At 46.0% G+C, this 27,971-nt stretch overlaps 1 long non-coding RNA gene across 2 annotated transcripts; it reads left to right on the top strand.

The window, feature by feature from the left end:
* Positions 1-11: 11 nt before the first annotated feature.
* On the top strand, positions 12-21,912 carry LOC119937520. Of its 2 annotated transcripts, none has more exons than XR_005454141.1 (4): positions 12-1,227; positions 3,537-3,707; positions 8,166-8,300; positions 21,492-21,912. It is a non-coding gene; the product is annotated as an uncharacterized LOC119937520 (long non-coding RNA). The 2 variants fall into 2 exon arrangements; XR_005454142.1 differs by lacking the exon at positions 21,492-21,912 and adding an exon at positions 9,210-9,248.
* The last annotated feature ends 6,059 nt before the right edge of the window (positions 21,913-27,971 follow it).

Below are 27,971 nucleotides of genomic sequence, written 5' to 3'. Positions count from 1 at the left end.
ATGAACCGTTGAGCCTGCAAAAAAGGAGAAGAGTCATGAAAATGCATCTTAAAGACAAGAGGATGAGAGCCTTCTCAGAACCAGTGTTTCTTTTCTGAGGGATCCCGGGAGCCGGGACCCCTGCTTTTGATCCAAAACAACCGAGGATTCGGGGAGAGGCGATCTGCCACCGCTTTTGGCGGACCAGTTCAAGCCGGCAGGTTCGGGGCGGCTTGACAATTCCCGTGGAAGTAGGCGGCCGAGAACCCGAGACTCTCGGGGCCCAGGCTCCTCGGAGGACAGTGTTGTATTTCCAAAAAATGGCAGGGTGCTAGCCGCTGACCAGTGGTAGACTGAGCACCGAGGAGACTACTACAGACATATAAAAGACACGATCGTCGTCCTCGGGGGAGATGACGTGTCGGAATAAACACGGGGTCCGCAGCCGGGAGGGCCGAGTGGGAACGTGCGGAAAACAAACCGGGGAAGGAGGAGTGGGATATGAGAAGGTGGGGAGCGCCGCCAAACTGAGCCCCCGCCCCAGTCCGGACCATCTGGCTCTAGCAGGCCGAGCCTGAGAACCCTACGGCCTCCACTTCCCTAGCAGTAAAAAGGGGCCCGGGGGGAGAGATTGGAATAATAGCTTGACAATTTTGAAGAAAACCAGGACCCCTGACTATCACCCCAAGGTTAAGTCCCATCCTGCTTCCTGGCGGGCAGCCCCGGCCCCGTGGGCAAGACCCCCTCCCTCCCTCCCTCCATCTGTAGAAGCAGAAGGTGCCAGGACTCAGAGCCTCCCTCCCTCCCGCCTGCCGCCGTAAGCCTTCCCCGCTGTCAGTTAGAAAGCCGGGGCCGAGATGATCCCCCTCCCCGGCCTCGGACTCCCGCGTTCTGTGGCCCTCCTGTTCCATCGTGGGCAAACGACCCGTTGTCGCCTACCTGTTCCTCACTTGCTCTTCCTCCTCGCCACCATCCACGGCTGGTTTTGGCCTGATTAAATACTGTGTCTGCTGCCGCTCTTTCGGGGGGCTCACTGTAGTCCCCAAACCCCCAAGCTCAGGGCAAATAGGGGAATAGTCCCACTGCGCCTCACTCCCTACTGTCGCTTTCTCTCCATCTCTTCCCCTCCTCTTCCTCCTCCCTAGGAGACAGGAGAAGGTGGGAGGGCAGTGTGAGGAGGCGTTCTACTCACCCCGATGATGGCTCCAAGGGCTGGGGGGGAGCCCCGTTCGCCTGAGGCCGAGCAGGGTGAGGACAGCAGCTCGGGCTGCCGGGCCCCCTGGGCTTTTCTGGGTCCGCCCGGACCACGCCGGACTGCCCGTGGGCTTCCCCGGGGCTGCTTTTGGCTCCTGCAGGGGCCTACGCAGGGCCAGACCATGGCCTGCGCTGAATACGAGGGCAGCGGTAGCCTAGGGGAGGCCGGAGGGCCTCCCTCCTCACCAGAGGCAGGACGAGGAACCAGGGGACGGAGGCTTAAAGCTTCACCGTGAAGGGTCTGGGTCCACAAACATGGGGGTCGGGCAAAATGAGAAAGTGGGGAGAAGGAGAAAATGAAAATGGGGAAGGGGAGGGAGATTAATAATAATTATGGTGCTTTTTAAATGCTAACTTTGTGCCAAGGACTAGCCTAAGCACTGGGGTAATAATAATAATAATAATGGCATTTGTTAAGCGCTTACTATGTGCAAAGCACTGTTCTAAGCACTGAGGAGGATACAAGGTAATCAGGTTGTCCCATGTGGGAGTCACACTCGTAATCCCCATTTTACCGATGAGGTAATTGAGGCCCAGAGAAGTGAAGTGACTTGCCCACGGCCACACAGCAGACAAGTGGCGAAGCTGGGCTTGGAACCCCCGTCCTCTGACTCCCAAGCCCGGGCTCTTTCCACTAAGCCACGCTGCTGGTGTAGAGTCCTTACCTGCGTTGCCGCTGACCTCCGCTGCGGTCCAGGACCTGCTCTTCCTCCTCCTCTTCTGCTGTTCCTCCTCCTCCTCCTCTTCCCGCATGGTGGCCGGCTGCCGCTGACCTGGCGTCCGCCGGTGCGGGAGGTCTGGCCGCTCCCCTCCTCCGCGGGGGCCGCCGTGGGCCGCTCTGGCTCCTGCCCCATGGGTCGGCGGGGCTCGGGCCCGGACACCTGCCTGCACCCAAGCCGGCCCTCCTGGACGGTGGTGGGGATTCTGGGGTGGCCACGCCGGGACCTCCCCGTGCCGGCTCCCATGGCCGGCCGCCACCTCCACCATCTAGAAAAGGAGACAAAAAAATGCCCAGTCATTTTTTTCCCGCAGCTACGGACTGGGCATATTCCCACTCACTCACTCTCACATACAAATATTGGAAAGAGCCCAGGGTTGGGAGTCAGCGGTCATGGGTTCTAATCCCGGCTCCGTCAGCTGTGTGACTTTGGGCAAGTCACCTCACTTCTCTGGGCCTCAGTTACCTCACGGATGAAGACTGTGAGCCTCACGTAGGACAACCTGATTGCCTTGTATCACCCCCAGTGCTTAAAACAGTGCTTGGCACATAGTAAGCGCGTAACAAATACCATCGTTATTATATATGTATACATACATATATTCATTCATTCAATCGTATTTATTGAGTGCTTACTGTGAGCAGAGCACTGTACTATATGTAGTTATGTAATTATATATATATGTATTTTATATATATATATATGTAATTATGTTGCCAGTTTGTACTTCCCAAGCACTTAGTACAGTGCTCTGCACACAGTAAGCGCTCAATAAATACGATTGGTGATGATGATATGTATATATATATATATATATATATATATATATATATACATATATATATATATATATATATATGCATACACACACACAGAGGTAAAGCAACACACACACACACTCTCTCTCTCTCTCTCTCTCTGTTTTCTTCCTGGCATCAGAGGGATTTGAACCTACAACCCCAAGGTTGGCAAGCAGCACTTTAGCCACTGGCACCACACTGAGCGCTCTCCATAGACACCTACATGTTCACCTCTCTCCAGAGCAGGGACAACAACAACAACAAAAATATAAACCATCTTACCCTTCATCCAAAAGATCTTTCATCACAACAGCATACTAATCGATGTATACAGATCTATGCTCATTTTCTATTAAAAACACCATCTTCTGTGTATCGTGACGCAGATCCCAACCTCCAAGCTCACAGTCGGCTCTTTCCCCCCCGGGCCACACTGACCTATTGCTCTCTCCGTGAACCAGAAACCAGAAGCGGCGGCTGTGAAGACGCCAATCACCTTCCAAGACGACCCTGCTCCCTCTTACTTTCACCTCACAGGAACAACAACCACAAAAATGCCTAGATATAAGCCATCTTACTCTTTACCCAAAAGACATTTCACTACATAATATCCCCACCCTTGTACAGACATAGACTCATATTAAAAATGCCATCTCATTTGTACCCTGACCCAGATTCAAACCTCCAATCTCACAGTCCACAGGCGGGGCTCTTACCCATTGCTCCCCAGAGATGTGGCTTTGCACACTCCCCAGCAATCCCCTTATCTCTCTATCGAATCCAGGAACAAGCCACAGCTACTCTGAAGACTTCACTGACCTCCCAAGAAGACTGTGAATAGAACTGTGATCCATTCAGAGATCGAGAAAAATGAAGCCAGTTCCTAGAAACGGAGTCCTCGGCCTTTATGGGCAAATGGGAGCTAAATACATTCAAAAATACATACATGAAACAGGTAAGCTGCTTATGGGAAGGGACTGGGGCTACCAACTCTGTTGTACTGTACTTCCCCAAGTGCTCAGCAAGTACACAGTAAGTGCTCAATAAATACCACTGATTGATATACACTTCTAGACCGTAAGATCGTCGCGGGCAGAGAATGTGCTGTTATAGAGTACCAAGCCCTTAGTCCACTTTTCTTAGCACAGTAAGCGCTCATTAAATACGATCGATTGATGAGGGGGAAGAAAAGCCTTTTGTCGATTCTCTTTTTTTTCCCATCCTCACTGGGGCTCTGCCTCCTGCCTCTAAGGTGACTCCTGCTCTATCAGCGTTTAGCAGGGAACACGACAGAAGGTAGCATTGACTGCAATCTCCAGAAGACGGTTTGAGTCCGAACCTTGCGCTTCTGGGTGATTCTGACTTTTAAAGAAGGCTAAAGAAGCACTGACAATGAATAGCAACTAGGTCCTCGGTCCCAAAGTAGAGCAAGATGCCCAAAGTTTGGAGTTTCTGAAATCACTGACCTTAGTGTCCGAAGGAACCCGGTATCTGGGAAACCTTGGGATGGCACAGAGGTAGTGATCAGGTAACGAGAGCGATAGCGAGAAAGAGAGAGAGAGAAAAAAAGGGTATGGGGGGGGGGGGATTAACTATTGATACTAAGGGTGTGTGGCTTGTATCTTGTACCCTGGGGTAAAACCTTGCAGGGAGATTCACTGTCATCTGAATAAAGGCCTCCCACCCTGCAGAACAGGAACAAAAGGGAAACAAGTGAACCAAATAACAACTGGAAAGGGCTACCTCAGAAATCCCTTTTCATCCTCAGTAAAAGGACTCTCAAAGACCAACTAATGATCCAGTCTTAGACAGAAATGAAGGCTTGGGAAGGGGAAGCAGGACACTGTAGGCCCAGTGTCGAATGGTAGCATCAAGCAAGCGATTGATCAATTGGTGGTATTTTCTGAGTGCTTACTGTGTACAGAGCACTGTTCTAAGCGCTTGGGAGATCTGGGGGAGAACTGTTATCATTATTATAGACAGAGAAAGAGCTTGTTGTGGTTATTATTAGTTCACTAAGCACGCCCTATGTGCTGAGCATGATAGTAAGCACTGGAGTTAATCCGGTTCGGACGCAGTCCTGTCCTACATGAGGCTCACAATGGAAACATCCTGTGGAGTGAAGTGGGCCGGCCAGGAGGCGGGGGGTGGGCGGTGGCGTCCGCGCAGCCGGGCCCATTTGCTGCCACTCTCCTTCCTGTGGTCTCGCCTCAGTGGAGCTTAAAGAAACCATATTGAGCATGCTATGGCCCAATTTAGTGCCAGCATGGCCTAATGGATACAGCCCCGGCCTGGGGCAAGGAAGGACCTGGGTTCTAATCCCGCCTCCACCACTTGTCTGCTGTGTGACCTTGGGCAAATCGCTTCTCTGGGCCTCAGTGAAATGGAGATTTAGGCTGTGAGCCCTATGTGGAACGGGGACTGCGTCCAGCCCGATAATCTTGTGTCTATCCCAGTGCTTAGTAGAGTGTCTGGAACATAGTAAGCACTTAACAAATACCATTATTGTTGTTATTATCATTATTATTATTATTATTATCATCATTATTGGTTTGTTCTGCCAGGGGCACCACAGCCAACCACAGACAGAACTAGGAGAAGCAAAATTTCCCGATTCCGAGAGCAGCGTCTCATCCAGTGGACCAACAGCTGGGTCAGAAATATAGACATGCAGGTCTTTCTTTTATGAAACTGACCCAACCAATGGAGAAATCCTATCAAAATGCAGATAACTAATCCGTTGAGACACCCCGGGTTTTCAGCCTGCAAAATTGCCCTGAAATGTTATCAGTCCCAACAGAAGCCGTTGCCCGGCTCAAGGTGCCTCAGCTTAAAAGACCCTCAGCGAGGTTGCCGGACTTGCTCCTGCACCCCGGCAATATGCAGATGGCCACCGACAAGGGTCGGCTTTGGGATCGTTCACATTTGCTAACCCAACTTTTTAAATGAGCCCCAAGCGCGTCCACGGGACTCTGCCTGGCAGAGGTCCCGTGTCAGGGAAATAAGTGGTGCTTTTGGACAGGTGTTTTTTCCCGGTGAGCATACTGTCTATCTGGCCAGGTGTCACACTCTGGGCAGGACTGAATGAGAGAGACAGAGAGAGAGAGAGAGAGAGAGCCGCAGTGAGCATGTAGAGGCAAATTTCTCCAAAGCTATTTGGTGGTGGGAAATTCTAATTTTCAAGATGTCACGGAAAGGCAGGATGATCTTGAAAGGGAGAGCCGAAATGATTAAAACACTTCACCTTCTGGTAAGATTAGGGATTCTTCTCCTGGAGGAAACGAAGCATTAGAAAAACTGTTAAAGGGAACGGACCCTTTTAAGGAAAGAGCCCACCAAGTATTTTCTCTTTCATCTCCGGAGAAAATAAGGGGAGTTTAGACTCATCTATCATAAAAATGGCCACCTTGAAATGTACGAGGTAAGAAAATCAAAAGAATTAGAATGTACGATTATGATAGAACTCGTGTCTTTCCAACACCTCTGGAAAATCTCATTCGAATAATAGCCAACTCTCTGAGTAGTGTAGATATATGGATATAGATAAATTGTTTTCTTTCTTCATCCATCTGTTTAGTCATATTTTGCTGTGAAATCACTCCTTTTGTGACAATATTGATTTCTGCCTTGCATGGGTATTTCCCATCTTATCGAGAATGACATTTTGAGAGCAACATCTGCGGCAAAGGTCAAGGGTGGATCTTAAAGTGAACCTCTGTCCTCCTTGATGATAACGACGGCATTTATTAAGCGCTTGCTATGTGCCGAACACCTTTTCAGTGCTGAGGGAAGTAGAAGATATAAAGAGCGGACACAGTCCCTGCCCCAGAGAGAGATCACAAATAGTTTATCCCTCCTTTATAGATAAGAAGGATTACATCTTCATATTTTGGCTGATTTTTGCCTGAATGTTTTAGTTGATCCTCTCTAATAATAATAATAACAATGGCATTTATTAAGCAATATGTGCAAAGCACTGTTCTAAGCGATGGGGAGGTTACAAGGTGATCAGGCTGTCCCACGTGGGGCTCAAAGTCTTAATCCCCATTTGACAGATGAGATAACTGAGGCCCAGAGAAGTGACGCCCAGGCCTGCCCTCTTTCCACTAGGCTACGCTGCTTCTAAAAAGAGTCTTTTTATCTTTCCGAAGGATGAAGCCATTAATAGCTGTTACAGGCCTGGTGGGTAGATCGCAGTCCTAAGAGTCAGAAGGACCTGGGTTCTAGTTCTGACTCTGCGGCTTGCCTTTTCTGTGACTTGGGGAAAGTGACTTCTCTGAGTCTTCATTTTCTCATCTGCAAAATGAGGGTAAATCCCTGTTCTCCTTCTCCCTTACACTGTAAGCCCCTTGTGGGACAGGGACTGGGTTCAACCAGCTTTAGTGAATCAATTGTATTTATTGAGTGCTTACTGTGTGCAGAGCACTATACTAAGCACTTGGGTGAATACAGTGCAACAATAAATAGACACATTCCCTGCTTTAATTGTATCTATCTTAGAACTTAATACAGGGCTTGACACTTATCCCTTTTTTAAACAAAAAAAGAAAAAAAGGGTTCAAACCTCTCCACATGTCAGAAAAAACCCATCTGGAGTCTGCCTACCATTAGTTGTGGAAATATAACAACATGTGTGAGAATAAAAGGTATCGGTATTTTTTTTACCCACACTTCTCTCAGGAAACATCCATTCTGGTAATCAGGGGTGTAAACAGAATTGATTTTAAGCCACTCTCTGGCCATTTCCCAAGCTTGAGGTGATTAGTTATCCATTCCTCAAAAACTCTGGGAAAATGAGATGCTTGGCTGTTGATTATGAATACTCTGACCTAGCCATCTTTTATCATAAAGGTGCTTCACTGAATTGACTAAGTCATCTTTTTCTCCCGTTGCCACGACTTTGGAGGAAGAGAATAGTATCCATACAACAATAATGGTATTTGTTAAGGGCTTACTACGTGCCAAGCGCTGGGGTAGATACAAGACAATCAGATTGGACACAGTCCCTATCCTGCCTGGGGCTCACATTCTTAGTCCCCTTTTTCCAGATGAAGTCACTGAGGCCCAGAGAAGTGAAGTGACTTCCCCAAGGTCACACAGCAGGCAAGTGGAGGAACCGGGATTTAGAGCTCATGACTTTCTGACTCCGCTAGGCCAGGCTGCTTCTCACAGAGGTTGGTGTAACATAAAACATCTCCCTCATGGAATCAAAGGGTCCATTAAAAAGAACCAGAAGCCCAGATCGCAGCCACCTGGCGAAGCTTAACTGAAACCCAGTTCTTCTGCCCTTTCTAGACCAGGCCACTCTGTACCCCCAATTTAGCCTCATCACGTGATCATCCCCTTTGCAGAACTGGAAAGGCCAGGGTCTCCGGGCATGTGAAAATGCAAACCTGTTCTCTTTTTCCACCAGGCTATTCTGCCGAACCTGTCAAACTTGCTTTATAAATGTCATAAAGACCACAGGGAGTTCCAGACCTCTGAATTCTGAAGAACACTCTATGATTTACTACCGCTACAAGATAATCTTTTCAACTGCTGTTTTCTGGTGAGAATCCTCAAAGATGAACCTTAAAAAGGATTAGATGCCAGTGTTTATTCACTTAGGAATACCGGTGGCTAGGTGACTTTTACCTCCACCCAACGGACTTCGATTTCTGGACCTAGATATCAAACTGACACAATGCATTCTCTCAAACGTCTTCAAAAGTTTCCCTTCCTCTGCTCATTTCCAAAAATTCCTTGGGAATAAGGAAAATGAATCTACCTCTCTCTATATGTACCTTTATATATACATATATAGAGACAGAGACAGAGACAGAGAAGGTTTATGGTATTAATGGTAAAAATTGTGGTATCACTTTATCATATATGAACATATATATATATATATATTTATATGTGTATGATAAAGTGATACAATTGTTATATTAAGTTCTCACTACATACCCAACAGTGTACTTAGTACTATGGTAGATACAAGATCAACACGTCCCACAAGGAGCTCACAGTCTCTGTAGGAAGGACAGGTATTAAATCCCCATTTTGCAGATGAGGGAACTGAGGCACAGAGAACTGAAGGGACTTGCCTGAGGTGACCCAGCAGGCAAGTGGGGGAGCTGGGATTAGAACCCATGACCTGACTCCCAGACTTGGGCTCTATTCACTAGGGCACGCTACTTCTCGCAGAGGCTGGTGTCACATAAAACATCTCCCTCACCGAACCAAAGGGTCCATTTAAAAAGAACCAGAGTCCCAGATTGCAATCACCTGGCGAAGCTTAACGAAAACCCAGTTCTGCTGCCCAGGCTCTCTCCCCTACACCATAATAATAATAATAATAATAATAAATATATATATATATATATATATATGTTTGTACATATTTATTTTATTTGTACATATTTATTCTATTTTATTTTGTTAATATGTTTCGGTCTCTGTCTCCCCCTTCTAGACTGTGAACCCGCTGTTGGGTAGGGACCGTCTCTATATGTTACCAACGTGTACCTCCCAAGCGCTTAGTACAGTGCTCTGCACACAGTAAGCGCTCAACAGATACGACTGAACGAACGAATGAATGAAGTAAGAGTCACCCAAGCTGAGGGCTCACACTACACCTGAAAGAAGACATAGAGACATAAAAGACTGTCCCCGGAGGACCCCTCTGCAGAGGAACCCCTGCAACACAGAATGCCATCGCACAAAACAGCAGCGTACAGATCTCTCCGGGCAGAGTGCGGACCTGCGTCGCTGGGTAAGCTGGCAAACACATAACAATAATAACCGTGGGCACCTGTAGATGGAAGATAATCGAGTCCTACGCGATCTCACGTGATCTCGCAGTCTAATGGGGAGGGAGAACGGGGATTAAATCCGCATTTATTAGATCGAGAAACTGAGACCCAAAAAAGCGAAGTGACTTACCCAAGATTACAACAGGAGGCAAGTGGCAGAACCGGGATTAGAATCCAGGTCCTCTGACTCCCTTGCACTTTCTATCATTCTGCCTCCTCCTTTACACTATAAACTCCTTGAAGGCGAGGATTATATCTTACATTTCTACTATATCCTCCTAAGCAGCCAATAGTTATTATTAACGATGTCACTGCTGACCGTAATCTTTTCTCTCTTGCCTTTCTCCGCCAATTCTCTCTCCCTCTGATTCCTTCCTCCTTTCTACAGTTCCCCCTCTTCCTAAAACGTTTAGGTATGCACTAACACATCAAAATAATTATTTAATCACGCTAAATGTTTTCAAAAAGCTGATGTTACAGTCTTTAAATGAGCACATAGAAAAATACTAGAGTTAGAGAAGAGAAGAAGAGAAACTTTCTCTTTGGAAAACATACTGCAACTTTTCAGGTCTCTCTGATGTAAATTTCATTTTAGTGCTTATTTTGTGCCAGTCCCACGACAGCAACAAACCAGTGCCAAAGAAAAGCTCGTATGTTTTCCAGCTGTTCTCTCACCCCTCTTCACTCATTTTCCCTGGATTTTACAAACACAGAGAAATACCTCACTCGTTTTTCATTGTATTGCAATGCCTGCCACGCTTGATGGATGGCTACATTATTCTCTGGGCCTGCATTTGAAAAAATATAAAGGTATTGGATTCTCCTTCCCACAAAAAGGGGAGTTTCTCAGACTTTTATCTCCCAGAGGTCAGGAAAAACAGGTTGCGGATCTGAAATTCTGTGAGCTCATGCCAGATGCAAACCCTGATTATGCTTTCAACTTGAAGACAGGAAGGCGGAAGGGAAACTGTTTGAAGTTAATTACTTGGGGAAATTTTTAAAAAAATCACAATCCAGTAATTGTCAAGGAAGCACCACTGAATTTTGAAGAGGGGTAAAAATTGTCACTTGTATTGGGAATTTGGATGGAAAGAAATTACCATTTGGGAAAAAAAAAAAACATCTGGGGAACTGTATAATTCTTCACCAAAAATACGTGCATTGTACAAGGTTTGATATTTATTCTCTAAAATCACTCTCTAAAATCAAGGACCACATGCTCAGATTAGATATGAAGTCATAAAAAACTGAATCTTTAGATGGTTATGATTTAACTGTTTACGAGTCTAAAAGGGCAACCTCATCCGCAGTCCATGGTAGAAGGGGTGTAACCCAGTAGCAAGCAAAATGAAATGAGGAAACATAATAGAATCGTGACCTCTGTTGTACTGTGCTCTCCCAAGGGCTTAGTACAGCGTTCTGCACACGGTCAGCTCTCAGTAAGTATCACTGAGTGACTCACAGTGCAGTTAAGAGCAAGTAGTTCACTGAGGATTCATCAAACTTGCTTTCCGTGGACTTGTCCTGTCAGAAACTGACTTGGAGATTACTATCAATCAATCAATCAATCGTATTTATTGAGCGCTTACTGTGTGCAGAGCACTGTACTAAGCGCTTGGGAAGTACAATATAGAGACAGTCCCTACCCAACAGTGGGCTCACAGTCTAAAAGGCAAAGATATCCCACCCCGGCATGGGAGGTGGGGAGGTGTCAGCAATGACAGCATCACTACTTATCGAGTATCTTCTATATATCCGAAGGATCTAAGGTGCGGGGAAACCTACAGATCCTACTCCCTCTAATGATAGCATTTATTAAGCGCTTACTCTGTGCAAAGCACTGTTCTAAGTGCTGGGGAGGTTACAAGGTGATGAGGTGGTCCCATGGGGGGGGGGGGGGGGCTCACGGTCTTCATCCCCATTTTACAGCTGAGGGAACTGAGGCCCAGAGAAGTTAAGTGACTTGCCCAAAGTCGGCTGACAAGTGGCGGAGCCGGGATTTGAACCCATGACCTCTGGCTCCAAAGCCTGTGCTCCTTCCGCTGAGCCACGCTGATCAGACTGTGAGCCCCATGTGGGACGGGGACTCTGTCCAGCCTGATTAACTTGTACCTAACCCAGGGCTTAGAACAGGGCCTGGCACGGAATAACTGCAGTACTGCAATTATGAATTCTTCTTATAAGTACAAGAGAAGCGCAAGATCTAATCAATCGTATTTATTGAGCGCTTACTGTGTGCAGAGCACTGTACAAAGTGCTTGGGGAGTACAAGTCGGCAACATATAGAGACAGTCCCTACCCAACAGTGGGCTCACAGTCTAAAAAATGGTATCTGTTAAGTGCTTTCTATGTACCAGGCACTGTTCTAAACACTGAGGTAAATGCAAAGTAATCAGGTTGGACACAGTCCATGTCCCACATGGGGCTCACAGTCTTCATCGCCATTTTAATAATAATTGTGGTATTTGTTAAGCACTTACAATGGGCCAAGCACTGGGTAGGGACTGTCTCTATATGTTGCCAATTTGTACTTCCCAAGCGCTTAGTACAGTGCTCTGCACATAGTAAGCGCTCAATAAATACGATTGATGATGATGATGATGATGATACAAATAAATGGGGTTGCACACGGTCCCTGTCCCAAGCGGGGCTCACAGTCTCACTCCCCCTTTGACAGTTGAGGGAACTGAGGCACAGAGACACCAAGCGGGTTGCCCAAGGCCACAGAGCAGCCGAGTGGTGAAGCCAGGATTAGAACTCAGATCCTTCTGATTCCCAGGCCCGGGCTCTATCCACTAAGCCAGGCAGCTCTCTTTTGCCAAAATCCCTCCACCACCATTCGCCAGAGCGTTCAAAGGAAGGATTACTTCACCTCAGGACCACAGGCTGGTTATCTCGTTCGCCGTTTGATGATTGGCGCGTGAGATCACTGGAATCGGGCGAACCTGCGGTGTACTCTTCTTTCTCCAAGCGGGATCTCGGCAAAGGTTTTCTCATGAAGCTTCACGGCAACCTGTGGGGTAAACAGGCGGAGGAAAAGGTCATTAACTGGAAATGCAGACCCAGAAAAAAAAAATGATGGCTATTTTGTTAACCAGGTTTGGGTTAGCCAATATTTCTAATAAAGAATGATAGGACATCTAAGAGGCCAGGGAACAGGAGTGGTTTCAAATCACACACTGTTTTGCATAAATCAAATTCGGTTTAATTAGGTTTTACCGGATTAGCTGGGGTTTGCGGATGAGGAAATGGAAACCCCCGGATCAGATGCTCCTTTACGTAGCGAGTCATGGGAAATAACAAAAGCTGAAATCACCACGCCTAATTTTCTAAGTTATCTCCTTCCTAAAGAGTTAGTGTAAAAAAAAAATACAATCTTTGTAGAACAAATTAAAACGTTTGGACAACCAAAAGATAAAGTTCACTCCCAGTTTCTCATTCCATTCTTTAATTTTCATTTTTGTTTTTCACTTTAAAGCCATTATGCCAGTGTCTGATCATGAATTAATAATGATGATAATAATAGCATTTATTAAGCGCTTACTATGTGCAAAGCACTGTTCTAAGCGCTGGATTGCCCCGAATAAATGTATATCCATCTTCTCTGTCAATCTGAAGATTCCCAGAGCAAAATGGTTACATTTTGAAGGTTTTTTTGGCCACTAAATATGCTATTACAATTCCGTCGGCCTACCTGAAGGTAGCACCTGTGAAAAAACATTCCTTCCCTTTCCTTCCCTTCCTTTGAAGCCCACATTATTCGCCTCTACCACCCCCTCCAGATTCTTGTAGCCGTCATCTACCGCCCTCCGGGCCCCACTTCCAACTTCTTTAACGACTTTGACCCCTTCCTCACATTCCTTCTCTCCTTCTCCATGCCCACTCTGATCCTCGGAGACTTCAATATCCACATGGATATCCCTAACGACTCCTCTGCCGCCCGCCTTCTATCTCTCCTTGACGCTGCCAACCTCTTCCTCCACCCCACCTCACCCACTCACCAACTTGGTCATACCCTCGACCTCATCATCTCCTACCGCTGCACTGTGTCCACCCTCACCAACTCTGTGATCCCTCTCTCTGATCATAATCTTCTCACCTGCCTCCTCACTCACACTCCTTTCCCCTGTAAATCCGTATTACTCCCTCACAGAGATCTCCGCTCTCTGGACCCCACCCATCTTTCGGAGCGCCTCACACCCCACCTCGCCGCCCTCTCCTCTCTACCCAGTCTTGATGATCAGATTACTGCTCTCAACTCTACCCTTTCTACTCAGCTAGACTCACTCGCTCCCCTTTCCCTTCGCCGCTCTCGCACCACTAACCCACAGCCCTGGATCACTGCCACTGTCCGCCTCCTTCGCTCTTATGCTCGAGCTGCTGAACGCTGCTGGCGAAAGTCTAAACACCATGCCAACCTCGTTCACTTCAAGTTTATCCTTTCCTGCCTTAACTCAGCCCTCTCTTCTGCCAGACAAAACTATTTCTCCTCCCTTATTGACACCCATCACCCCCGCCAGCTCTTCCGTACATTCAACTCCCTTCTCAGGCCCCCGGTTCCTCCCCCTCCTCCTTCCCTCACCCCCAACGATCTGGCCTCCTACTTCATTAACAAAATTAAATCCATCAGGTCCGACCTCCCCAAAGTCTCTTCCCCCCTTTCTCCAACCTCCCGGCTCTCAACACTCTCTGCTACTCTCCCATCCTTCCCAGCGGTATCCTCAGAGGAACTCTCCTCCCTCCTCTCAAGTGCTACTCCGGCCACCTGTGCTTCTGACCCCATTCCCTCTCATCTTATGAAATCTCTCGCTCCATCCCTTCTCCCCTCCTTAACTTCCATCTTCAACCGCTCACTCTCCACTGGTTCCTTCCCCTCTGCCTTCAAACATGCCCATGTCTCTCCCATCCTAAAAAAACCCTCTCTTGACCCCACCTCACCTTCTAGTTATCGTCCCATATCCCTCCTACCATTCCTTTCCAAACTCCTTGAACGAGTTGTCTACACGCGCTGCCTAGAATTCCTCAACAACAACTCTCTCCTCGACCCCCTCCAGTCTGGCTTCCGTCCCCTTCATTCCACGGAAACTGCACTCTCAAAGGTCACCAATGACCTCCTGCTTGCCAAATCCAACAGCTCATACTCTGTCCTAATCCTCCTCGACCTCTCAGCTGCCTTTGACACTGTGGCCCACCCCCTTCTCCTCAACACGTTATCTGACCTTGGCTTCACAGACTCCGTCCTCTCCTAGTTCTCCTCTTATCTCTCCGGTCGTTCTTTCTCAGTCTCTTTTGCAGGCTCCTCCTCCCCCTCCCATCCTCTTACTGTGGGGGTTCCCCAAGGTTCAGTGCTTGGTCCCCTTCTGTTCTCAATATACACTCACTCCCTTGGTGACCTCATTCGCTCCCACGGCTTCAACTATCATCTCTACGCTGATGACACCCAGATCTACATCTCTGCCCCTGCTCTCTCCCCCTCCCTCCAGGCTCGCATCTCCTCCTGCCTTCAGGACATCTCCATCTGGATGTCCGCCCGCCACCTAAAGCTCAACATGTCGAAGACTGAGCTCCTTGTCTTCCCTCCCAAACCTTGTCCTCTCCCTGACTTTCCCATCTCTGTTGACGGCACTACCATCCTTCCTGTCTCACAAGCCCGCAACCTTGGTGTCATCCTCGACTCCGCTCTCTCATTCACCCCTCGCATCCAAGCCGTCACCAAAACCTGCCGGTCTCAGCTCCGCAACATTGCCAAGATCCGCCCTTTCCTCTCCATCCAAACCGCTACCCTGCTAATTCAAGCTCTCATCCTATCCCGCCTGGACTACTGCACTAGCCTTCTCTCTGATCTCCCATCCTCGTGTCTCTCTCCACTTCAATCCATACTTCATGCTGCTGCCCGGATTATCTTTGTCCAGAAACGCTCTGGACATATTACTCCCCTCCTCAAAAACCTCCAATGGCTACCGATCAATCTGCGCATCAAGCAGAAACTCCTCACCCTGGGCTTCAAGGCTGTCCATCACCTCGCCCCCTCCTACCTCACCTCCCTTCTCTCCTTCTACTGCCCAGCCCGCACCCTCCGCTCCTCCACCGCTAATCTCCTCACTGTACCTCGCTCTCGCCTGTCCCGCCATCGACCCCCGGCCCACGTCATCCCCCGGGCCTGGAATGCCCTCCCTCTGCCCATCCGCCAAGCTAGCTCTCTTCCTCCCTTCAAGGCCCTGCTGAGAGCTCACCTCCTCCAGGAGGCCTTCCCAGACTGAGCCCCTTCTTTCCTCTCCCCCTCGTCCCCCTCTCCATCCCCCCGTCTTACCTCCTTCCCTTCCCCACAGCACCTGTATATATGTATATATGGTTGTACATATTTATTACTCTATTTATTTTTTTTTATTTATTTTACTTGTACATTTCTATCCTACTTATTTTATTTTGTTGGTATGTTTGGTTCAGTTCTCTGTCTCCCCCTTTTAGACTGTGAGCCCACTGTTGGGTAGGGACTGTCTCTATGTGATGCCAATTTGTACTTCCCAAGCGCTTAGTACAGTGCTCTGCACATAGTAAGCGCTCAATAAATACGATTGATTGATTGATTGATTGATTCCTGCTAACCGATTTAGATCTCATAGAAGCAGACACCATACCACTGATCCATCTGAGAAAACAAAATGAACTGTATTGTTCCCTAACAACTAAACAGGCTGCTGATGGCCTGGAAACATTAAAAATGCTAAAATAGCATATTGAATGCTTTTCAAACATGTGGCCCAATACAGACTTATGATTTTTAATTCTAAATGGAATGGAAAAAGGAAATAGAATTGGAAGAGAAACAGGGGTAAGTTTGGAACTTCATCATCGATCCTATTTATCTTAGTGCATGCAGAGCACTGTACTAAACGCTTGGAAGAGTACAATACAACGGAGTTGGTAGACACATTCCCTGCCCATGTCGGACTGACAAAAGCAATTCAACAGCTCCTTGATTAATTGCAGGCTCCTTGAGGTTGGGAATCGTGTCTCAACTCTACTGTGATCTCCCAAATGCCTAGTCAAATGCACTACAAGGAGGAAGTGGTTGATCAGTAGTAGACTGTGACCAACTTGCAACCTGATAACCTTCTATCGAATAATAATAATCATAGCATTTATTAAGCACTTACTATGTGCAAAGCAGTGTTCTAAGCGCTAGGGAAGTTACCAGGAGATCAGGTTGTCCCACGGGGTGGGGGGGGGGGCTCACAGTCTTCATCCCCATTTTACAGATGAGGGAACTGAGGCCCGGAGAAGTGAAGTGACTTGCCCAAAGTCACACAGCTGACAAGCGGCGGAGCTGGGATTTGAACCCATGACCTCTGACTCCAAAGCCCGGGCTCTTTCCACAGAGCCACGCTGCTTCTCTGCCCCAGGGCTTAGTACAGTGACTGTCACATAGTAAGCACTGAATGGATATCACAATGAACAAAATTTACAATTAACAGTTGTCTGAAATAACTTGAGATAAAGTCCTGTAAGTGTCTTCAAAGGGATCTAGTGTCATTCCCTGGAATAATTTTTGCTCTGCTGCTTTGGGCCTGTCTTTTTTCAAATCCATCATATTAACTAGAATGAGAAAAATGTCACATCATGCTTCTAACAATGACTAACAAGAGGTGTTTGATGAATCAAAAGATAACACTAGTATTTATGGACATCATCAACAATGTTCTTGAAGAAAACAGTCCTTGAATAGCATAACTATTCATTAAAGAGCAAAGACCAATAAACCCATGAATAAACTACTCATTTATAGACTAGTTCCCTTTTCTCCTGCCTTAACTGACTTAATACTAGTTCAGCTGGTACTTCTAATTTCCAAGTTTGTACTGAAGAAACAGTCATTAAAAACGAGGTTATATCTATCTATTAAATCTACTGGATTTAACAGATCCAATTTTGGATCTGTTTGGATCTATTTCCAATTTTGGAAGTGTTTAAATGTGGTTTCACGTCTGCCTCGCCCCCGAAGACCCTTAGCTCTCTATGGGCAGGGATCACATCTACCAATTTGGTTGAATTCTATTTTCCCAAACATTTAGAACAGTGCTCGGCACACAGTAAGTGCTCAGTAATTACTACTTGGGGGGGCGGAAAATAGACAAAAATCTGCAAAATTAGGGTATTTTCCTCTTCAGGCTGATAATGTGCTTGGAGGAAATAATTCTATAGTGCTAGTGGCTTATTCGGTGCCTACCTAGTAAATAGAGTCACGGTCTTGGGAGTCAGAAGGAAGGAAGGAAGGAAGGAAGGGAAGGAAGGGAAGGAAAGGAAGGAAGAAAAGGAAGGAAAGGAAGGAAGGGAGTGCCTTGGGTGTTGCCCAAACTTAGTGGTTCTGCGGCAGGGTCGTGGCCTGGGGGAGCTCCGTGTCGTTGTTCACCCCCAACTTCCACCGTTTGGGCAGCAAATTTTCTGGCCTGACCTCTGAAACTAATCGCTGTGGGATTTGTTAAGCGCTGAGTGTGTGCCAGGCACCGTAGGGACCGTATCTGTTGCCGAATTGTACTTTCCAAGCGCTTAGTACACTGCTCTGCACTCAGGAAGCGCTCAATAAACACGATTGAATGAATACTAAGTACCTGGCTGGATACAAGCAAGTCCGGTTGGATTCAGTTGGATTATTGATGCCTGTTTACTTCTCCGGGCCTCAGTTACCTCATCTGTAAAATGGAGATTTTGACTGTGAGCCCCACAAGGGACAGGGCACTGTGTCCAACCCGATTTGCTTCTATCCACCCCAGCGCTTAGTACAGTGCCCAACACATATTAAGTGCTTAATACCATAATTTTGATCTCCCTCCTCCCCCCGCCTTACCTCCTTCCCTTCCCCACAGTACCTGCATATATGTATATATGTTTGTACGTATTTATTACTCTATTTGTTTATTTATTTTACTTGTACATATTTATTCTATTTATTTTATTCTGTTAATATGTTTTGTTTTGTTCTCTGTCTCCCCCTTCTAGACTGTGAGCCCACTGTTGGGTAGGGACCATCTCTATATGTTGCCAACTTGTACTTCCCAAGCGCTTAGTACAGTGCTCTGCACACAGTAAGTGCTCAATAAATACTATTGAATGAATGAATGTATGAATGCTTTTCACATAGTAAGCGCTTAAATAACAAAATTATTATTATTATTATTATCTCAGTTCTCACATCTGTGGGACAGAGACGGTTTCCAGCCTAACTTGTGTCTACTACAGTGCCAGTCATATAATAAGCGCTTAGCATATACCATTAAAAAAAGCGGCCTGTTAACAAAATGTGCTTAAAAGAACTTTCACAGACTCTCAGCTGTAAGATCAGCTATTCATTCATTCAGTCAGTCATATTTATTGAGCACTTACTGGGTGCAAAACACTGTACTAAGCACTTGGGAGAGTACACTATAATCATAAGCAGACACATTCCCTGCCCACAGAGAGCTTACAGAAAAGTGATTGTCGCTGACTGTGGAAGGTGGTCTTTATTGAACAATTGTAGCAGTACTTCAAGAAACTTACCTAGCAGGACCTTATAAAGTTCGGAGATGAATCTATCTGGCTCTGAGTTTTTCAACATGATGCACCATTTATGGCCTGAGCTAACTGTTTCTAATAAAGTTGGTCGATCTCCAATCAATGGATTCCCCCAGCAGGAGGGCAGAAAGATTCATCCTCTGCAAGAAGCCAGCCAATTCCTTGTCATTCTATATGACTACAGGTATATACTAATATAATTTCTGGCAAAGGGCTTAGAAAGATAGCTTTATTGATTTTTTTTCCCCTCCCGCTCCTTATACAACTGGAATACTACCAATAGGCATTTCTTTCCGACACATCATTTATGAAACGTGCCTGACTGCTCTCCAGTTTTATTTTCAAGTAGCCTGTGTCGACCTCCCGGTCAATAAAAGTTTTGATTTAAAGGGAGATCTGTATGAGTGGAGCTCTCCTCTAGAGGAAATGCAGGTTAAAATCTGAATCTGAACCTGAAGAACAGTGTGGCCTAGTGGGTAAAGAGCACAGGCATGGAAGTCAGAAGGACCTGGGTTCTAATGCTGGCTCTCACCTGCTCTGTGAGACTTTGGGCAAGTCACCTAAGGGATTGAGACTCTGAGCCACACGTGGGGCATGGACAGTGTCCAACATAATTAGTTATATAATAATTATAGTATTTGTTCAGCACTTAACTATATGCCAGGTACTGAACTGGGCGCTGGGGTGGATACAAGTACATCGGGTTGGACACAGTCCTGTCCCAGGTGGGGCTTGCAGTCTCAATCCCCATTTTACAGATGAGGTCACTGAGGCCCAGAGAGTGAAGTGACTCTCCTAGGTCACACAGCAGACAAGTGGCAGAACCAGGATTAGAAGCCATGACCTTCCGACTAGGCCCATGCTCTATCCTCTATGCCATGCTGCTCCATGCCAGTGCTTAGTGAGCAATTAAATACCATTAGAAAAAAAAACAGGATGAGAAACCTACTTGTGAAAAATAACTCTGAAGATACAAGAGAGATCAGTACTTCCCAAGCTGCGCAGCAATTTATTATAATGGCATTTATTATGAGCGACGGGGTGAATAGCAGGCGAAAAGTTCAAAGTCCCGCTCCAACACAGGGCTCACAACCTCCCACACCCATTTTACAGATGAGGAAATGGGGGACCAGAGGCAGAGATGGGAACTCACACACACCACTCGGGTCTCCAGAACCCCAAGGAATCGACTGTTTCCATTAAGTCACTCCGGAAACAGGTGTGAACTGGGCTTTACTGCTGTAGGGACAACAGCTTCGGTCAACTTGTGTCATTTTTTTTCTGACAGGAAACCACTCGACTTTCCATAAGTGGAGACATCGGAGAGTTAATTTGCTCTAAATGAGAAATGCATTTTGGTGCCCAAGGTTAAGTAGCAATAGAAGTATTAATAACAGTATTTATTATTGTGGAACTCGTGAGCGCATTATTCAGTCCTGGGAAAAATATACTGGGAGGAGTGTTAGCAAATTAGGTTATGGTCAAGGGAAAGGTCTGAGATAACAGTCCGTTGAATACCCTTATTTCCAAGGTGTCGTTTACTTTGCCACTATTTATCCATTTTCCCTGCAACCACGACTTGAAAGAGCAGTATGGGGAGCCCCCGGATAGCTATTCTGTCAATCTCTAGACTGTAAACTTCTTGTGGGCAGGGAACGTTTCTGCCAACTCTGATGTACTGTATCAATCGAGCGATCAGTGGTCTCTATTAAACACTAACCGGGGTCAGAGCAGTGGACCAAGTTCTCGGGAGAGGACAACGTAGCCAAAGCGCTAGATGTGTTTCCTCCCAAACGCTTAGTATGGTGCTCTGCACACCGTAAGTGCTCAGTAGGTGGTATTTCTTAAGCGCTTATAGAAGCTAACGCTAGGTCTGCTTCCCTGTTGGCGGCTTTGAGGATTCAAAGACCTACTAGCTCCAGAAAAAGTCATCAGGGCAGATTGATCTTCAATTTTCCTGTTCCTCCAGCACTATGCAGTTTGTTTGCCTGGGTACACAGCAGACCGAGGGTAGTAGATGTGTTTGAGTCCCTAGGCAGGGCCCCGTTTCTGACCGAGAAGCAGCGTGGCCTAGTGAAAAGAGTACAAAACCGGGAATCGGGAAACGTAGGTTCGGATCTCAGCTCCACCATTTGCCTTCTCCTTCTGTGCCTCCATTTCCCCATCTGTAAAACGGGGTTAGATACGGGTTCTCCCTCCCCTTTAGACCGGGAGCCCCGTGTCGGACAAGGACTGTGTTTGATCCGCTTGTATTGTACCCGCCCAAGTGTTTGGCACGAAGTAAGCACAGGAACAAGTACAATAATCATTACTCTCTGGAGCTGAGTGACTCCTTTCTAACCGGTTTCCCGCCTGTTCCCTTGTCCTGACATTTTCCTCCTCTTCCTCAGGTACCCAAGAAAGATCAATCAATCGTATTTACTGTGGACTATTAAACGACGGGTCCCTGACGGAACATCTTTGATCGTAGTCCAGCAGTTGAGAGCATTGCCTAGAGGGGGTTTGTGGGTCACCTCCTACGATAGGTTCCCCCAGACAGGATCTCATCGGTGGACCGGTCCTGAGCCAGGGATTTCACGTTTCCGAATCGCAACTGTCCCAGAATTCCTGAAGGAAACGAGATGGGGTCTTTGCTTAAAATGTGCCCAGCGAAAGCTTTGTGGTCCAAGTGGGTACGGGGGCACGACTGAGGGACATCTGACCCCGGACGTCCCACCGGCACAGCAAACCGAACTGCAACGCCTCAGCAGCGTGGCCCAATGGAAAGAGCACGGATTTTGGAGTCAGAGGTCGTGGGTTCAAACCCCGGCTCCGCCAACTGTCTGCTGTGTGACTTTGGGCAAGTCACTTAACTTCTCTGGGCCTTAGCTACCTCATCTGTAAAATGGGGATTAAGACTGTGAGCCCCACGTGGGACAACCTGGTCACCTTGTAACCTCCTCAGCGCTTAAAACAGTGCTTTGCACATAGTAAGTGCTTAATAAATGCCATTATTATTATTATTATTCTCTGGGCCTCAGTTACCTCATCTGTAAAATGGGGATTAAGACTTTGAGCCCCCCATGGGACAACCTGATCACCTTGTAACCTCCCCAGCTCTCAGAACAGGTAAGTGCTTAACAAATGTCATTATTATTATTATTATCTCCCCACCCAAAACCCCGTCCTCCCCTTGTCTTTCCCACCGCTGCTACCTTCCAACAGAACCCAAGTAGGTAGGTGAAACTAAACCGGGAGGGAAGCCCATGGAGTCAGGATGCATGAGAAAGAGAGAAGAAGCGAGACAGGGCGGAAAGAGGAAGCAGGGAGAATAAAAGAAGAGCAAGGATCAGGGGAAGAGATAACGAGGCACAGCTTCGTGTCTGTGCTGTCCCTAGAAGTTTCTACTTTAAGGAACAAAATTGAATAGACGCACAATGAGAATACATTAACAGGTAAACTCGTCCGCAGAACGCCCAAGATTTATGGGAGCGATATCTGCAGACTTCGGGTAGGTGTTGCATTTCAAACCAAAAAAATGAGAGCCATTTTTCTTGCATTAATTAGATGTCACCTTATTAAAAGAAGGGAATTACTCTGGCTATCACAACACATTAATATTAATATGATCCCAAGGAGCAGAAACAGCTGGGTGGGAATTTATGGAATCTTCATATCGTGGAGATAGCCGAGTGCGACGTGGATATTGCTGTGTCTTGATTCGCTCAAGTCGATAATGAATAAACCTGATTGCTCTGATTTCAAAGTTTTCAAATTGACGCCCATCTGATCGGCAGCAGCGGATTTAATTGTGAAAGTTCTCCAGGCAGAGAGTCAATACCGTGACAGTAGGGCTGACTTTTCTATAACTGACCCATGAGAGAGACTAATTAAGCCTATAAAGAACGCATTTAGGATTTTGACAATCAACCTTTCATCTGAAAGGGAGTCATTTGATTTGAAATGCCAGTAGCTGTTGGGCATTAAAATGCCTCACTCCACTTTGCTCCCTCTCTCTACATCTCTCCAAACCTTCATTCCTTAACCCTCCCTTTACCTCAGGAAATCGTGGTCCATTCAGATGTCGGATCTCTCCCAATTTCAAATGCAACCCCAGATCCCCTCCAGGGAGAGAGGAGATGGCCAATGGAAATGTTTACCCCTGCAGCTCAAGGGAAATTTTGGACTCACATCCGGACACAGTACAACAAATGTCCTCCCTGCTATGACAGGTGGATAATCATCATCATCAACGGTATTTATGTAGTGATTTACTGTGTGCTGAGCACTGTATTAAGCGCTTGGGAGAGTACAATACAACAATATTATTAATAATAATAATAGTATTTAAGTGCTTACTAGGTATTAAAGGCTAGGGCAGACCTGGTTTCTGATCCCAGCCTCTGCCACTTTCCTGTTGTGTGCCCTTAAGCAGGTCACAACTTCTCTGTGCTTCAGTTTCCTCACCTGTGAAAAGGGAATTCATACCTATTCTCGCTCCTACTTACACTGTGAGTCCCATAAGGGCTATGGCCAACATGATTGTCTAATATGTATCCTGATGCTTAGCACGTAGTAAATGCTTAACAGATGCCAACAATTATTATTATTATTATTGTACAGTGAACTCAGATTCATTCATTCAATCGTATTTATTGAGCGCTTACGGTGTGCAGAGCACTATACTAAGTGATTGGGAAGTACAAACAGCCCCTGTCCCACATGGGGCCCTCGGTCTACCCAGGAGGGAAAATGGTGTTTCAATCAGTGGTATTTATTGAACATTTACTATTTCCAGAATACTGTATTCTAAGGTCTTGGGAGACTATAGTACAACAGAGTTAGCAGACACATTTCTTGCCCACAATAGAGGAGGACACTGAGGCACAGAGAAGGTAAGTGACTTGCCCAAGATCACACAGACGACAAGTGGCGGAGCCGGGATTAGAAACCAGGTTTCCTGAGTGTGAGTGTCCAGAGTATAATGGTAATCTTTAAGCACTTACTATGTATTAAGCAATGGGGTAAAGACAGGATCAAATCAGACACCATCACTGTCCCACATGGGGGCTCACAATCTAAGTAGGTCTGTAGGACTTAATTACCCCCCCCTTTTTTTTTTTTACAGATGAGGAAACAGACACAGAGAAGTGAAGTGACTTGCCCAAGGTCACACAGCAGACAAGTGGCAGAACGGGATTAGAACCCAGGTCCTTTGACTCCAAGGCCCATACTCTTTCCACTAAGCCACACTGCTTCCCTAAAAATCCGAATTCTTTGGATACTATGGTGATTTAGAAACTCAATAAGGCCTCCTGTTGAGATTGAGCATATACTTCTTCCTCTCCTTTTTTGTAAAAGAGAAATACTTCACTCTGAGTTTCCAAGTCAAATTCACTTCTTTAGCTTTCAACTTTAAGAGTCTTTTCTCATTTCTCTGCAATTGCATGGGTCAAATCTAACAAGATTTCAGTGATTTGGGGCTGGTTTAACTCTCATCTCGGACCATATTGAATTTAGCAACCATGGCGACCATCCTATTTGGCCCATAAACTGTGATAATGCCGCCAGGAGTTTTCTGCTGTTGTTTCTGAACGGAAAAGACCGGAAATTGACACACCTTTAATCAAGGCAAGAGGGCAATCGGAACTGAGTTTTGAGTGGTAGTGTTTGCTAAGTGCCTACTCTGCACCGAGTACTGTACCGAACACTTAATAGTAATAACAATAATAATAATGGTATTTGTTAAGTGCTTACTATGTACAAAGCACTGTTCTAAGCGCTGGGGTGATACAAGGTGATCAGGTTGTCCCACCTGGGGCTCACAATCTTAATCCCTATTTTACAGATGAGGGAACTGAGGCACGGAGAAATTAAGTGATTTGCCCAAAGTCACACAGCCAATAAGTGGTGGAGCCGGGATTAGAACCCATGACCTCTGACTCCCAAGCCTGGACTCCTTCCACTGAGCCATGCTGCTTCTCCACTTGGATGCAGGAAGAGAGGATCACTTCCTTCGTGGGAAGATTGGACTCTGTTCAATCGGGGGCAAAACATTTGTTACATATAGTCAGTTAATGATAGCTTTCTTTCTCCAGATTGTCACCCACTTCAAAAGAGATGACTCTCCTTTTTTGGGGCGGGCATACTGACTTCCAAGTCCTCTTCTAGAGCCTAGTGGTATTTTTCTTTATGTTGCCGACACTGGGATTGATTTAAATCATCCCCGGGAAAAAGTCCATTCGAAATGACAGATTCTGAATGATGGGCGGTGGGTACGCATGCCGACCGGGTCAAGGTTTTGGCATGTCATTTCTTTAGAAACGATTCAATTTACAAATAAGTGTTGAGGCTGCAGCATGTCGTTTGCCATTTAGGGATGTGACAGATTATGTGCAGAGCCCTGCTTGGTAGCCCTCATGCCAATCACTGGGAGAATGCAAGCTTCTATTGGCTGTCACCAAAAGGCAGCCCTGAGGATGCTGAAGGAAATGGCATTTGCTTGCATTTACTGCATACAACTGCTCCGTTTTACTTTGCGCACGGTTTTAAAAATGCTTTCCCAAGCACTGTTACATTTATACTACCTACGGAATTGTCGGAGACAATCTCAAGTACAACCCCAAAGAGTCCTTTCCTGCCCATTAGATGGTTAGCTCCTCAAGGACAGGTAATGATGGCATTGATACCATGTTCTCAACACGTGATCCATTTCCCGCTACCCAGCAGGAGCTCACCACATGACAGTGAAGATGTTTACCTTTGTGTATTAGCATTTTTCTAACTTGAAAAAAATACACTCAAAAAATACATTCAAGTGTAATTTTGACAAATACACTAATTCATAAAAAAACAACAAAAAACCCACCCACACTCGAATATGCAGGAAACAGCAATGAGATTTCAGCACTAGGTTTACCAAAGCAAGGATAGCACTTGATAGTAATATAGAGAAGCAGCGTGGCCTAGTGGGAACAACAGGGGAGTCAGAGGACATGGGTTCTAATCCCACTTCCACCATGTGACTGCTGTGTGACCTTAGGCAAGTCACTTCATTTCTCTGTGCCTCAGTTACCTCAGTACCAGAGGTAACTGAGGCACAGAGAAGCGACTTGCCCAAGGTCACACAGAAGACAAGTGGCGGAACCTGGATTAGAACCCAGGACCGTCTGACTCCCAAGCCTGGGCTCCCTCCACTATAGCTTTGGTTGGGAACTGATTTTCTTGCCGAATTTGAAATCAGTCCCAAATTCTTCTGGATTGAAGTGCCTTTCTCCTCTAAATCTGGAGGTTCTTCTAAATCCTGAAAAAATGTTAATCTCAAATTTTCAGTCTCTAATGATTTGGAATATCCAAAAGAGCCATCCCAGCCTGGCCTTCTCTTTTTCTTTCTATCTCTCTCTCTCACACACACCCTTCTTTTAATGGTATTAGTTAAGTGCTTATTATATGTCAAGTACTTTTCTAAGCAGTGGGGTAGATACAAATTTATCAAGTTGGACTTGGACTCCATCCCATATGGGGTTTACAGTCTAAGGAGGAGGGAGATCAGGTATTAAATGCCCTATTTTACAGCTGAGGCACAGAGCAGCTAAGTGACTTGCCCAAGGTCACACAACTGGGATCAGAATTCCTTGCCAGGCCCCACCTCCTACTCCCAGATAACCCGTCCTTCTGGTCGACATTTATCCTCTGGCTTTACTGTTTACGCGAATCGGAATTTGGTTCCCTCTAATAGTGAACTATTCCCAGTAGATAGTGCGTAGAGAGTTACAGTGAGCTCATCTAAAAGACATTTGAAGTACCTCAGCCATCTGTATTTACTTCCTAGAAATAATCTCTCACCATTCACTCCTAAAATGGATTTCCATAGTAACATGATGGGATTTTTAAAAACTCAGTGCTCTACCATGGCACAGGTCCAGGTATAGGTCAACAGCATTCTTTGGTCTGAGAGAAGGGAAAATGTGGGGTTCATGCAAAACAATTTATGGATAAACAGACATTTGTGGCTTCAGAAAAAGCATTTGAAATACATCTCCTGACAGTTCCTAAAGTAAATTTACACTTTGACATTTTTAGCTTCAAGCAAGTTTAAGAGATTAAAGCAGTAGATAACTTGAAAAAAATGTTCCTGCCAAGCTATTTACTTTAACCATTTAGAAGTATTTAGTGTCCTAGAAAACTCTTCAAACCCTACATTTTCATAAGTATTTTTCATCTCTTTATATTGACTCCCAGTAATGGTTTTACTCTAATGAACACCGATTTAAAGGGAGAGATTCCAGCTGTGAACCAAATGATTCACTGTCATCACCACTCTTTTGGATCTCCTCATTTACTGCATAGCAACAGACACTAGACCTTTGTCTAGAATTATCCAGAAGGAAAAATGAAAATACAGATAGGTTTGGGTCATAATGATAAAAAATCCAAACACAAAATACTGTGGTAACAAGGGTCCAAAGCTACGGTCCATGCACAGTTGGGTCCCAAATAAATGAATTGTTTTGCCTGATACAAAAATTCCAAGACTATTTGTAGCATTTATGGAGCTTCTATTCTGTTTAATGCACTGTGCCGAGTATTTCGGTAAAAGAAGCAGTCCCCGTCCTTGCGGGTATTACAATCAATTGGGTGAGACAGGAGGGCATATATTATGTAGAAATGGAGGCAGCACGAGGAAAAACCACACAAAGAACTGAAAATAGCAAGAAGAGGGAAAAAAGGAATAAGTAAATAAGCAGCATATGCCACTTACTAGACCTAAATGCTCCAAGTGGCTCTTTGTGTGTCACGGCCTGGGGAGGTGGAAGTTACCTCGGGAATATCTTCTGGAAAGGATGAATTTTCAGGACAACAAAGAGGGACAGAGCAATAGTTTGGCAGAT

Source organism: Tachyglossus aculeatus, chromosome 15 (assembly GCF_015852505.1).
Source record: "Tachyglossus aculeatus isolate mTacAcu1 chromosome 15, mTacAcu1.pri, whole genome shotgun sequence".
Lineage (NCBI taxonomy): Eukaryota > Metazoa > Chordata > Mammalia > Monotremata > Tachyglossidae > Tachyglossus > Tachyglossus aculeatus.
Note: the sequence above shows the minus strand (reverse complement) of the source record. Positions and strands in the feature narration are given on the sequence as shown.